Raw genomic sequence first — 15,239 nt, 5'->3', positions numbered from 1 at the left:
GAAAACAGCATGCCATCTTCTTATCAAACTGAACATGTAACTGCCATATGACCCAGCAATTGTATTCTTGGGCATTTACCTCATGGAAATGAAAGTTGATGTTCACACAAAAAGCTGTATTATCTATCATACTCCAAAATTAGAACGATTCCATCCTTCCTTCAATGGGTGAATGGTTAAACTGTGGTACATTCATACCATGCAATACCATTCAACAATAAGAAGAAACAAACTATTAGTACATGCAATGACTTGGATATATCTCAAGGCAATTATGCTGAGTGAAAGAAATCCAGTCCTAAAGATTTACATACTCTATTGTTGCATTTATATTATAGTTCTAAAATAACAGTTACAGAAATGGAGAGCAGATCAATGATTGCCAAGGGTTAAGGATGGGGGAGGGGAAAAACATACATGGTTTTAAGAGTAAGGGGAGGGATCTTTGTGGTAATGGAAACCTTCTGTATCTTGACTGTGGTGATAGATACACAAACTTGCTTAAGTGGTAAAATTGTACAGATTGGAATGCAATTGTGTGCATTTCTGCACACACACCAGCACAAGTGAATACAAGTAAAATTGGGGAAATCCAAAAAAAGATCACTGAATTTTATCAATGTAAATATTCTGGTTGTGTGATACTGTCCTATAATTTTGCAAGATGTTATTATTGAGGGAAGTTGTGTAAGAAGTACTCAGAATCTCTCTGTATGATTTCTTATAACTGCCTGTGAATTCACAATAATCTCAGAAAACTTAATAAAGTGTTTAATGTCATAATTATAACAGTCATTTTTCTTTCAGAACCAAAAGCTGACAACTCTGGGAGCATACGATGGCAACTATTTGAGATGGTCTAAAACGCTTCCTAACGTCACTCATTTCTATGGGGTAAGTATAGTAACAATACAATCATTGTGAATGCACGCAATGAAAGAGAGCCAGGATTTGACTATGCTGACAAGATTGAAATAAACTCGAGGCAGACTACTGTGGTTCCTTTGAGAAGACAATCTATTCAAACCCAGGCAATAAACTGTTCAAATTTAGGTGTGCTACCAGCAACTTTGAATAGTAGAAGGAAGTTGATGAAAGAGAAATTAGAATTGATGAAAGTAGCTAGGGGCTGTCCAAAAGTCACAACTATTTTATTAGTTATAAACAAGCTACTGAGACCTCTCTTTCCCCACTTCCAGTTCACAAAGGAATTAAAGTGGCTCCAAAAACAAAGTTGCTTTTGTGATTACCAGTGATCACTGCAAAGCTATCAGTCAGCTGTCCTCAAAATGAGAAGTTGTTTTCCACAGGAAGCCAAGAATTACATATTTATGTGGTTGCAGTCAACTTTTATGTAAAAGAATCCAAAGGTCATTGCCCAAATAGATTTGGATGGCAAACTGAGATTAACAAGGTCACTAGGTTTGGTTTCAACGTACCACGATGGCTTTGCAGGTACTCCAAGGATACTTGCACTGATTTCAGAGCATTTATAGGCAGGTCTAAATGCCTGCTGTGTAGCGATGTCTGGTTTCAGTGAAGATAATGAAGCCTACATATAATGTAATGTCAATGTTTTTAGATCATATATTGTGGATGAGGACTGGAATTTATGGTAAGCTTGGACTTACTTGTAATTATTTCATGACAGAAAGCTGAAGTTCATTTGTAGTTGTTTTCTGCATTTAAAAAGAATTGTTCTTTATTCTGACTTGATTTATAAATGAAATGGTTGATAGATCCATCTGTAACAAAACCAATTTCATTACTTTTTATTTTCTTATAGGATCTTTAAGTGATTTTTTCCATCCAATAGGACAGTGATCCTTTATTTAAAAAATTGTCATTTTCACCTTTAGCATACACATTTCAAAGTTAACAATTATTTTTCTTGAATTTAATTGAATGACAACTCAATATGTGGGTTCTTTATTTTAAAATGTCTGTTATATTCTAGGTATATCACATGAACATTTTTTTTGAAATATGAAATTATGCAAATGCCTTTCTTTAAAATACCAAACATTTTACTCTCCAATAAAATTTGCATTGTTAGAAATATATAGCATAAAAAGAACCCAAATGCTATTAAGGTTTTAAAGCTGTCAACTGAATTCTTCACACTACACTTACTCAGTTCCCATTTGCTACCAAGGAAAAGTGCAAAGTCAAACATGTTCTTACAAAAAGCACTATAAGTTGCATGTAAATGAGCCAACTTTTCCTCAGGGTCTATCTTCAATTAGATAGTGCATTTAAATGCTTTCATTCACTTAAAATAGACTGAAATATACAAATAGAAATTGAGAGCAGTGAAATGCCATTTATCAAAGATTTTCTCCAGGAATAAAAAACCAAAATAGATTATGCTCTCTATTTAAACAGTTACTTGATTAATTAAACAATTACTATTCTATCAAGAAATACAAACATTAAATGTAGAATCAAATGCTGCAGTCAATAAATGACCAAACAGAAATACAAAATTGGCAATTTTACTAAATAATATCACTCTTAAATGATTCAATTTATTTCTTTTCTTTTCTTTTTTTTCCTTTCTTCTTCTAAATATGATACTGATAATTACAGATATTTTGGATTTATAGCCAGGACTACTTACCATAAATTTGCAATTTTCCAAATAGTAAGAGCTCTGTAGACATGTAAGCCTGTTAATTTATATCAAAAAATTCAGCTTATTTTTTTCTTTATTTTGTTTTTTTCTTTACAAATCTTTCTACAAAAAGATTTGTAGAAACATCCTATAATTGTAATATTAGTTGTTACAGCTTATTTTATCAACATTTCCCATATCATAGTTATTTCTACAGTGCTTTCCTAAGTGGAACTCATTTTGGAAAGAGTGACTTTGGCAGGTCCAGTTATACAGTGGTTAAAAGCACAATTTCTGTTGTCAAAATACACCTAGGTTTAGATCTTGTCTCCCCCTAACTAGCTATGCCATAGAGGGTAAGTCACTAAACCACTCTGAGTTTCTTTCCTTTCTCTACAATAGGTATACTATTACCTAACTCATCAGTGAAATAATATTTATAAATTTCTTAAATCACCCTGGAATTTAGAAAATATACTTCTTGCTATCTTAATTTGCCTCCAGTATATGTGGCATTGAATAAACTCTGAAGAGTAACTCTGTACATGATGAAAATAATTTTAAATAATATTAAACAGAGCAGGTTGATTATCAAATTGTGTATTGCTTACAAAACTCCACTTGCCTCTTTTCTGTGGGAGAATTCCCTCCTCGTTCACTGAATTTGGGCTAGGTCAATTGACATGCTTAAGCCAATGAACATGAGCAGAAATGACTTAAATTGCTTTTCAGCAGAAGTTTGAAGATGTGTCAAAGTTACTACAAGCTCTTGTGATCTTTCCTTCATCCATGAGAATAGGCAGGTTGCATATAAAGGGACCCCTTCAGCCTGAGCCCTGGAGCCAAGTTGAGTAGAGCTAAGCAGCAGCTGAAGTACAGCAGTCAGCATATAATTAATGTGAATGAAAAAGAAATGTTTTCATTGTAAGCCACTGAGATTTGGGGATTGTTTGTTATTTCAGGATAATTGCCTAACACAAAAATTGATACCTAAAAGTAAGGGACACAAGAAAACTCTAAACTGTGTGGCTTTGGCTTTGGGGTCGGGTGTCTGTATTGAGAAAATTGTTATTGCAGTCTGGGAAAAATGATAATCCATAACATGCGTTGGCAAAACAACTTGGATGGCAAATGACATATATAATGAATCTGTGGTTTTAGACAAGAACTTTACAAAATTCACCATTGCTAATATTCCTTGGTAACCTTTTGTCACTTTGGACAAAGCATGACTAGAAAGAGGTGTTCTCAGATCCATCATTCATCAGAAAGGAAGAAAAGAGAATCTAGGTTATTTCAAGATTTGTGGAAAGATGCAAATATGCATATTCTGAGCAATAAAGGCTGATTTAGATTCAGTCAAATCAAGGGTGAAATCTTCAAAGCCTTTGTTAAAGCCTCTGATTGCATTAAGGTGACTCCCAGAAAATCTTTCAGTTAAACACAATGGTTGAGCAAAGAGACAAAGCACAGGGTCCTGCAGAAGCAGGAAAGGTTTGAAATATACCTGTAATTACCTTTAGAAAGAGAGATGCCCCGTAGGCTATGAATTGGCGATTGACGTATGAAACTGATTGGAATCAAATAGATAAAATGAAACACAACAAAGAGAAATTGTGACTGCTTGAAATATAAAGTGATCTTTGGTTTCCAAATTTTGTCAGGTAGGAAGAAATGTTAGACAGCTGCTTAACATGTATACAGAACATATTTTACTACACCCTCTTATGAGGTGGCCAAAGAAAATAATATTAGCAATTACCATAGAGTAGAACCAGGCAACATAGAGATCAGTAGCGTAGAGTACTACACCCAGCTAAGAGAACCAGGTTTACTCAAGAAATATTGTACACCACCAAACTAAGAGTTCCATACAATGTTTCCCAGAGGATTTTTTTTCAAAGGACTGTGTTTCAGTGACGGCTACACACCATCCATTCTTACTCTATGAAAGGGAGGACTTGATGAAGTCATCCTCTCTCCGTTCCACAAATGAATACAGGTGTTAGAATAGAAGGAGGCAAATAATTTATTTGGGGGCGTCATGGGATTCGGGATGGTCATATCTGATGTAGAGAGCGTCATGAGATCCCAGAACTGGAGCCTGAAAAATTGATTGGATGAAGCTTTGGGGAATTCTTCTCTGGGGAAGGTGTGGGTGTGTTTTGAGTGCAGAAGAGAGAAAAATATATACTTATGACTGAGAAGGCAGATTATAATAGACTTCAAATATTTCCTCCCTTCTTCCCTATGGGAGCGGACTATCCTGACATTATAGGCTTGTACTTGGACATGTTATATGCTTCAGCCAATGAGATGTGTGCAAACGTGGTGCTTAGCACATCAAAACGTTAAAGTATAAACTGGGTTTTAGAAGAAAAAGCCTGGAGCAGAGTTGCAGTCTTTCTCTCATCTGGAGTAGAACCTCAGCCTGCATGCAACATAAGTGCAAAATAAAATTCATTCTTAAAAAGCACTGAAATTTGGAGTTGTTCACTACCACAGTAAAGCAAATAAGGTTTGTCCCGAAACTCTCACTTTCAAATTTAGAATTGTGCTTTTCCTTTACCAAACAAAGGAAACAAAGTGTGTTTCCCCCTTGCCCCACAAAAAGTGTAATCTTTCTTCCAAAGATGAATTCATTATGTATCAAACAATCAAGGAAAATGGGGAGGAGGGAGAGGGACAGAAACTGCTCACCACCTTTAGAAAGCTTAGTTGTTAATCTATGTTTCTAGTCATAAAAGTTCCAGAAATTGCAAAGCCTAGTTTCAGAGTACTTTGAGTACTGACTATGGGTCAGATACTGTACTAATATATTAGGCGCTTGACAAGTACCTTTTTAAATCTTCACAACAATGATAGAAAGTAAAGATTATTATTCACATTATGCATACGAAGAAACAAATACTCAAACGGGTAAGCAATGTCCCTGACACCACAGTGTGGATACTACTCCATGGTATTGCTACCTCAGCATCCATTTTTTTATGGCCAAGTGGACTGCAGGGTTCTTACATTGACACTAGCCCATCAGGCAAACACATGCTCTAGATAACAGCCTACAGAGTCACAAGCAAATGTGAGTCCCTGATAGGACTTCCTCCACAGTCCTTCTGATCTCCTGCTTCCCGGCACGCTCCCCTCATGTGCCTCTTAGACCTTCATGAGGCTGACCAAAACCCTGTTCTTTTGGTTTAAGTTAACCAATCTGGCACACTCTTGGGGACCCCAAAGCACTTCACTTACTGAACCCTAATAAAGGCATATGTCCCTGTTCCTGCACGCTCTCTCTGCCTGCTGACTTGACCTTCCCACGAGGCCCCATAAGGTATGCCGTGTACTTCTTCTAGGACCTGTGAGTAATACACTTCTCTATTTCAATTTTTCTTATGGCCTATTATCGAATCAACTCACCATCCAGCACTTTGTACTTCATTAACACATGTTAATTAACAAAGTCATAATATATCAAAAGTCCATCCTAGCCCCTTCTCATCCTAGTATAGCCTATGCTCTTTCCATTAATTTAAAATAATTTGTTACTATAATTTCACATGTGTCATCACACTGTAACAAAAATTACAGAAACAATCACTTTAAAGGTCCTATTTTAGCTTATTTATTTATATCTTGCATAATCTCAAAAGGATTCAAGCTAGACCAGTTGATGTAATATTGTTTCTTTTCATTTTGAGGGAACCAATCAAAGTCATGTGAAGTTAAATAAGATAGTCATAAAATGGGCATTACCAAATCTAGAAACATTATTTGACCCAAAAAGGACTCTAATGGCTGTCTAATAAATGACTAATGAATTTACATGAAATTTATACTCCTGAAAACAAATCCACCCAAAGGCTTCCCATTTTACTTATAATAAAATCAAAACTTTTCACATGACATAGAGAGTCCTACATTTTCTTGCCCTTTTCTCTCTCTGTGATCATAAATCTTTCCTTTCTCCCACATTTTTTTCTAGGTTAGATAGACTGGGCTTTATTTGTATATTTATTGTTCTTCAAAGCCAATGAATTTATTCCTACCTCAGAGCCCTTGCACTTCTGTACATAGTGCTTTCCCCCAAAAACTTTATATTGCTCTTTCTAGGTCAACATTAAGATCCAAACTCAAATGTCACCTTCTCCAGAAGGCCTCTCCCAACAACCTCCCCAGCGATGCTTTGTTATATTATACTCTTTTCTCTTCTCTATAGTACACACGTATTAATTTACATGTTTATTGTTTTTCCTCCATCAATTAAAATGGAAAATTTATAAAAACTGGTTTAATTCACTTTCATATCAAGAGCTTGGCATATGACAGACGCTCAAACATATGTGATGAAATTCCTCCATCAGAAATACACGCTGTGTTAAATTAGCAAATTTCATAAGTGCAAATAATGAAAAAACAATTACTCATTCCCTAAACATCTGAGTTTATTAATCTCTTGACATAGTATTCATAGCACTGTTGGCTATGAATATACCTGCTGGGAAAGAGAATAGACAAAATAATAGAGAAACTGTTAAATATGTTAATTCTTTGCTAAAGGTATATATTTAAAAATTAGCAATTCTATTAATTTTCAATTTCAATTAAAATTTAGTCAGTATTCCAAGATAAGAAAAGACACTAGCAGCTTTTATTTTATTTAACCCATAAAAGTAGATTCTATTTTGGCACACTATTTTAATCTCCTTTTAATGGAAGATAAAAACAGAGAAATTCTGCTAAATGCCAGATTTGTTAACACATATATCTTTAACAAAAGCTATTCAAATAACTCATCAAAAGAGAAAACTATACAAAGTTAGAGGTTAAACAGATAATTAAAAATTACATAAATCATATAATTTCCCTGACACTACAAATGATATGTGGCAAAAAAATGATGATGGACATATTTCACTTAATATAAGATCTTATATGAAAATATTTTAAAGTAGGATGGTGCCATAATTCTATTAGGATTAATCTCAATGCCTGAACAAAAATCAATTTTTAATGTTTCTTGCCTTTGACATCTGAAAAAGGCCCAAGGTCATTTAATAATTTAGATGAGAAAAATTATGATGAAATCAATCTTGATTTTCCCATTGAAAAAGTTAGAATAACACTGCATCAAGCACACACCTTCCTTACAGTAGTAGCTCATCAATATGTTGAATAAAGGTTAAGTGACTGGTTAATGAATGTTGTGAAAACCTGATTTTAGAAATTCATTTTACCTTTGTTGTGAAATCTTTGAACTAGATAGTTAACAAATAGTGGTGGCACAGGGCTTTTATTCCTCTCACAACAATGCTAAGATGTGGAAAAATAAATCCAGATCACTTACAGAATCAGGTTCAGAATCTCTCATAAGAATTTAATCTGCCACTAAGTAGATCTGTATTTTAGCATTTCACTTTTTTTCCCCCAATGATTCTTGTGCATAAGTCTTTTTTTCTGATGACTTTTTCAACTCATAGCACACAACACATATTTCTTGCTGCTAGTACCCAATAAATTTCTTGTTTTTTTCATTCATTGAAGACTTTGGGGCCAGGTCACAGCCTAGTAGATCCTTTTGACTCTCTGTTGTAGAGATTCATATCTTAATGCATACAGAATCCGACATATCACCTTGATATTTTTAGATATTCTTAAATTCAGTGGCCCCATCTGTTCTCTCCAACAATCACCCATCCTCTGGGCAACCTTCAACTAGTGAGTTGTTCTAACACAAAAGCTGAAACTCCAGTAGCTCTGTTCCCTGACTGCTACGCATTTGTCTTCCCGCTCTCCACTTAAGTTTTTCCACTCCGGCTTTGACCTCATAAGGGTCTTTAGTGCTTTGACCGCATCTGTTTTATCCTTCTCTGTGACCCCTCTATGAGATCTATGGTCTCTCAGGTCTATTTTAACCTCTATTCTGTCGCTTTTCAGACTGGATTTCAATTTGATTGTATGAACTGTATGTCAAGCTATATATAAGCACACCTGTGGGTGTTTTGGTTTTGGCTTGGTTTGGATTTGTTTTTCATGCCTTACTACATTTTTTTCTTTTTGTAAACCTTCCCAGCAAAACTGCAACCAAGGTGGCTGAGTACTGCTGAAAAAAATCACATAGCTTGTCCAATCAAGATGGCAAAGTAGGTAAACACTGTGTTTACCTTCTCTCACAAGCACATCAAAATTACAACCAAACTGCAAAACAACCATCATTGAGCATCACCTAAAATCTTGCAGAACCGAAGCCCTACACCTAAGGACATGCAGAAGAAGCCACCCCAAGACTGGTAGGAAGGGCAGAGATGTGGTCTGGTCACACACTTGCATGTGACCATTAAAAATCAGGAGAGATATCTCAGCTGCGAAGTTCCGCCCATCGAAGGAGCAAGGAGTCCCAGTGCTGCACCAGTTTCCCCAGCCCAGGGTTCCAGTGCTGGGAAGAGATGTCCCCATACTTTCTGGTTGTGAAAACCAGCAGAGATTGTGGCTGAGTGGGGCAAAGAGCTGCTGGAGTCCCAGCTGCTCCTCTTAAAGGGCTTGCACACAGACTTACTTACTGATGGATTCACTCGTTCTGACCTCCAGTGCTGGGGCAGCAGCTTGAAAGGCACCTGGGCCATACAGGAAGGAACTGAATTGTCTGGCCTCAGGGTAAGTGTTGGAGAGGCAGCTTTCTTCTGGATGGATGAGCTGGTAGAAGCCATTGTTTCTTTGTTGAACCCTTCCCCTTCCTGGTGGGAATCATTTCTGAGTCTCCATCAACCTGGCTGACACCATTCATTCACCTGGTCCTGGTGATTCAGACCATGCCCCATGCAACTTTCAGGCACATCCAAGTCACTTTCAGTGGCTTTGTTATACAAACTGCTTGCCTTGGTGCATGATGCAGATTTTCCTAAAATCTTTCAAAAGTTCACAAAACCCAAACAAGCAGCATCTGTCTTCAGTGTGTCCGGTACTTCTGGATGAGAAGCTCTAAGCCTGGCACTAGCAGCGGCTGGCCTTGGTTTGTGGCTGGGCCTCTCGAGGCACCTCCAAGCTCAATACAGGTGGCAGCCATCTGTGGATTGATTTGTGGCTCATACCAGGAGGAACCAGGGCAAGGCACAGGCTGTGGCTGAACTTGGCCTGAAGTAGGTCCCCTCTCAGGTGGCTCTGAACCTGGCAAGGCCAGTGGCCAGCTTGGAACTAAGCTGGAACATCACCCCACCACCTCCAAGGACAACAGACCCATAGGGCACACTGGGGAGGCCTGTTAATGTGAATCCTGCTCCACAGGTTCAGAACCTGCACAACTGCTCCTTCACTGTAGCCATAGCCAGTCCTCACAAGCAATGAGCCAGAGATCAATCCCTCCTATTGACATGCAAACAGCAACCAAGGCTCAATGGGATGTAAAGCATAGGAAGATACACAAGGGACACACCTGGAGCACCTGACTCAAGTGACCAGGGAGATGGCACCATTAGGCCCCACAGGACACCTACTATATAAGGCTACGCTACTAAGACCAGAAGACATAGCAGTCCTATGTAATATATAGAAACAAACACAGAGAGGCTGACAAAATTGGGTGTCAAAGAAACGTGTCCTAAATAAAAGAACAGAACAAAGCTACATTAAAAAACAAAAACAAACAAACAAAAAAAAGTATAAACAAAATGTAGAAAAGCAACCTACCAAATGCAGAGTTCAAAACACTAGTTATAAGGATGCTCAATGATCTCAGGGAAAACTTCAATAAAGAGATAGAAAACATAAAAAAAAACTAGTGGAAATAAAGAATATAATAACTGAAATGAAGAATACGTTACAGGGAATCAAGAGTAGATTTGATGAAGCAGAGGATCAAATCAGCGATTTAGAAGAGAAGGTAGCCGAAAACACCCAAAGAAAGAGCAAAAAGTAAAAAGAATCTGAAAAAACTTTGGGGACAGTTTCAGAGTCCTCTGGGATAATATCAAGCATACCAACATTCATATCATAGGGGTACCAGAAGGAGAAGAGAGAGTGGAAGGCATTGAAAAACTATTTGAAGAAATAATGACAGAAAACTTCCCTAACTTGGTTAAGGAAATAGACATACAAGCCTAGAAAACACAGAGTCCCAAACAAAATGAACCCAAAGAGGACCACACTAAGACACATCAAAATTAAAATGCCAAAGGTTAAAGACAAAGAAAGAATCTTAAAATCAGCAAGAGAAAAAACAGTTAGTTATCTACAAGGGAACTCCTATAAGACTGTCATCTGATTTCTCAACAGAAACTTTGCAGGCGAGAAAGGATTGGCACAAAATATTCAAAGTGATGAAAAAGGAAGGACCTGCAACAAACTTTACTCTACCCAGCAAAGCTATCATTTGGAATTGAAGGATAGATAAAGAGCTTCCCAGACAAGTAAAAGCTAAAGGAGTTCATCACCACCAAACCAGTATTACAAGGAATCTAAGAGGGACTTCTTTAAGATGAAAAAAAAAAAAGAAAAAAGAAAAAGAAAAAACATGAATAATAAAATTGTAATAACCATATCTATCAACAATTACTTTACATGGAAATGGAATAAGTGCTCTAATCAAAAGACATTGGGTGGTTGAATGGATAAGAAAATAAGACCTATAAATATGCTGCCTACAAGAGACTCACTTCAGGTGGAAAGACTCACACAGACTGAAAGAAAAGAGATAGAAAAAGTTATTTCATGAAAATGGAAATGAAGAAAACAATTCTGGAGTAGCAATACTTATACCAGATAAAATAAACTTTAGAACAAAGTCTAGAACAAGAGACAAAGAAGGATCCAGTATTCTGGGTATTTATCCAAAGAAACTCAAAACACCACTTTGAAGGGATGTGTTAATCCATACGTACATTGCAACATTATTTCCAGTAGCCAAGATATGAAGGCAACCTGGTTGTCCCTGAATGGATAAAGAAGAAGCGATATATATACACAATGAGATACTACTTGGCCATTAGTAAGAATGAAATCTTGCCATCTGCAACGACCGGATGGACCTAGAGGGTATTGTGCTGAGTAAGGTAAGTTAGACAGCAAAAGACAAATGTCATACGATATCACTTGTAAGTGGAATCTAAAGGACAAAACAAACAAACAAACAAAACAGAAAACAATTCATAGGGACAGAGAACATTTTGATGGTTGCCATATGGAAGGAGCCTTGGGGGTGGATGAAAAAGGGGGAAGGGATTAAGAAGTACAAATTGATTGTTACACAGTAGTCATGGGGATATAGAGTATAGCATAAGAAATGTAGTCAGTAATGTAATAACTATGCATGGTGTCAGATGGGTACTACATCTATTGGGGTGATACATAGGAGGGGCATTGGGGGGCAGGGTAAAAAGGTGACGGGATTAAGAAATACAAGTAGGCAGTTGTGAAATAGTCAATGGGATGTAAAGCATAGGAAATATAATCAATAATATGGTAATAACTATGTATAATGTCAGGTGGTACTAGACTAGTTAGAGGATCACTTCTTAAATTATATAAACGTCTAACCACTATGCTGTGCTCCTGATGGAATGTGCAGCACTGGGAATGTAGTCAATAATATTGTGATAGTATTGTATGGTGTCAGATGGTTCTTGGACTTATTATCATGGTGATCACTTCTTTAGGTATATAAATGTTGAATAAATATGGTGTACACCTGAAACTTATATAATATTGTATGAGTTCAGACAATTAAGTTCACAAACTCATCCTAGAAAAAGTGCTACCTACCTCATTGCTGAATATCACTATGGTCACTTACAAAGTACTCCCCTTGGGAAGCTCTGCACCGACACCAGTACCTAGTCCACCTCTCAAAACAATTTTGGAACTCTTTTTCTAAAATGGCCATCAGAGCTGTCATCATATTACCCTTGACGTCCTGAATATCATCAAAATGTCTTCCTTTCAATATTTCCTTTATCTTTGGGTAAAGAAAGAAGTCATTGGGGGCCAGAACAGGTGAGTAGGGAGGGTGTTCCAATACAGTTATTTGTTTACTGGCTAAAAACCCCCCACAGACAGTGCTGTGTGAGCTGGTGCATTGTCATGATGCAAGAGCCATGGATTATTAGCAAAAAGTTCAGGTCGTCTGCCATTTTCATGCAACCTTTTTAGCACTTCTGAAGAGTAAACTTGGTCAACTGTTTGTCCAGTTGGTACAAATTCATAATGAATAACCCCTCTGATATCAAAAAAGGTTAGCAACATCATTGCAACAAGTTCACAAACTTAATTGTCATATCTTATATGTTAGATATATTTTAATAAAAATCTGGGGAAAATCACATAGCTCTAGAGCTAGGGCCCTCTTTACATTCTTGACCTCCAATTCGAACTCAGTGTGTCCCTAACAGTGTTTCTAACTGCTAGTCCTACAAACATTGTACCAATCTTATCTTCCTGGATCTCTGTAATTCTTTTAATTACTGATTAGCCTTGCTGTCTTCAAATTTTCTAGTCTATGTTCTTCTGATATTGCATTCTTTAGATTTCCTCTGTACTCTCCAATTCTTCTTACTTTCTCTCCTGGGAGACTTCTATTATTTTACCCATACCTTTATCGGTAGTATTCATTTCTCCCTAGTCTGCTGCTTTACTCATTACATAGGTTTTCTGTGAGTAAGCTCATTTGCTTCTTAATTAATGTTAGGTCACAGATTTGTATTTCCAACTGACACTTTCCCCTGAGCTTCAGGCTCATATATCCAAGAGCATGCTGAATATTTAGTTCTACCTAGGTCTGCAAAGCCTCAAGCTCATCACATTTTACCTGGTTACTCCTCCAATATCCATCAAATACCCCTAGCTGATAACCTGGAAGACATTAAGACATTAAGATCAATAAGTCCTGTGGAATTATTCCCATAAATATTTCCCCAATCTCCATCTTGTCCTTTTTTACTGTCTCCATACTGCCTCAGGCCTTCTTCTCCCGTGGCTTGGAACACTGCAGCTACTATCTAATTGCCATTTCTTCTGTCCTCTCTTTGTTCAGAACTATCAAAATGGCGTATGTAAAGAACAGTGTGCCCTGTCACTTCTCCTCCTAATACAATTGCTATAGAGTAAAGTCTAACATCATATTTGCTCCCTAACTAACTTTCCAGACTCTCTTCTCTCACGCACTCACCTCATATACTACACATATCTGTACCCGGAGTATTATTGTATACAACCACATACCCTCTCCTATCTCCAGTCCTTCTTCAAGCAAATTCTGATTCAGCTTTTCTAACTCACCTCAGAAATCAGCTTCTCTAAGAAGACATATATATATTGGTTTACATTCTTAGAAATACTATGTTTTATTTTTTTTAGCCTGTCTCAAAGTACTAGTATGTGTAATTGTCAAGAGGTCAAAAGACTTCTTAATTCTATTTAGTCAGCAACATTTATTGAGTATCTATTATGTTTAAATCAGTGTTATAGTTACTAAGTGTTTCAGATGGATCTGATTTCTCTATGACTGTTTCTCTGCCACATGAATTAGGTGCCAAATTTGGTACCCTCTGTGTTCTGAGTATATATTTACATCTGTATTTGCCACATTGTGTTATAAACATCTGTTTTATGTCTATATCTTTAAATATAAAAATTGCTACTTAAGGGTAACTACTGTTTCATATTCATCTTTGTTAGCTAAGCATTTAGCATAAAACATGGCAAAAGTGAAGATTTTAAAAATATTTATTGAACTATTTAATCCATTTGGGCAGCCAATATTCTATTTGGACACTCTATCCAACTCTTCTCTCTCTATGAATACCCTACACATTTGTAGATTTTGAGCTGCCTGGATTGTCTTATCCCCCATCTTTACTCGTTTGTTCCCAGAGTTAGATGTGATCTTGGCCAGTTATAGAGCCTACTGTCTTAGACACAATGCTTAGTTCAGAGACAGATGTCTGATGAAAGCCGGGGCAATCTGAATTTTTCCTTAGGCTCAAGATATGAAAGTAAGAGTGAGATGTTTTTTCCATATGGGTTGCTAAATTGAAGGAATGTGAAATCGTGATTAATGGTGATAAGCATCTCCACCAGGCACTTGGAGGGAGTCGATTTGCAGCAGGAGATGAAACCAAAGAGCAGAAGGAAGCAGAGTAGAGAAATGATGAGAGAATACTGATGATGTTGTGTGATCCCTAAAACCAGCTATGTCTAAAATCACATCCCCCCGGTACTTTCCTGTTATCTAAGCCAGTGAAAGTCCTTTAGTTAATTGAGTTTGTTATTGATGCATTAAAGCAAGAGTGACATCTATGGCATCATCAAAACATGCCTCGATACCCAGGTCTTCTCTGAATTGACTATCAATAATATATAACTTATTCTGGGTTCCATGGATTTATTTTCTTTTGGCATCTTATGCATAATAACTAAGATATCTCTTTCTCTTTCATCTCTTCTTTTCTCCATACATATACATATATATAGTATAATACCATATATATGCACCCCCAATTGATTTACATTCTTAGAAATACTGTTTTATTTTTTCAGCCTGTCCCAAAGTACTAGTATGTGTAATTGTCAAGAGGTCAAAAGACTTCTTAATTCTATTTAGTCAGCAACATTTATTGAATATCTATTATGTTTAAATCAG

Source organism: Rhinolophus sinicus, chromosome 17 (genome assembly GCF_057876585.1).
Source record: "Rhinolophus sinicus isolate RSI-liver-muscle chromosome 17, RSI-T2T, whole genome shotgun sequence".
NCBI lineage: Eukaryota > Metazoa > Chordata > Mammalia > Chiroptera > Rhinolophidae > Rhinolophus > Rhinolophus sinicus.
The sequence above is the reverse complement of the archived record's forward strand: the minus strand, read 5'-3'. Positions refer to the sequence as shown.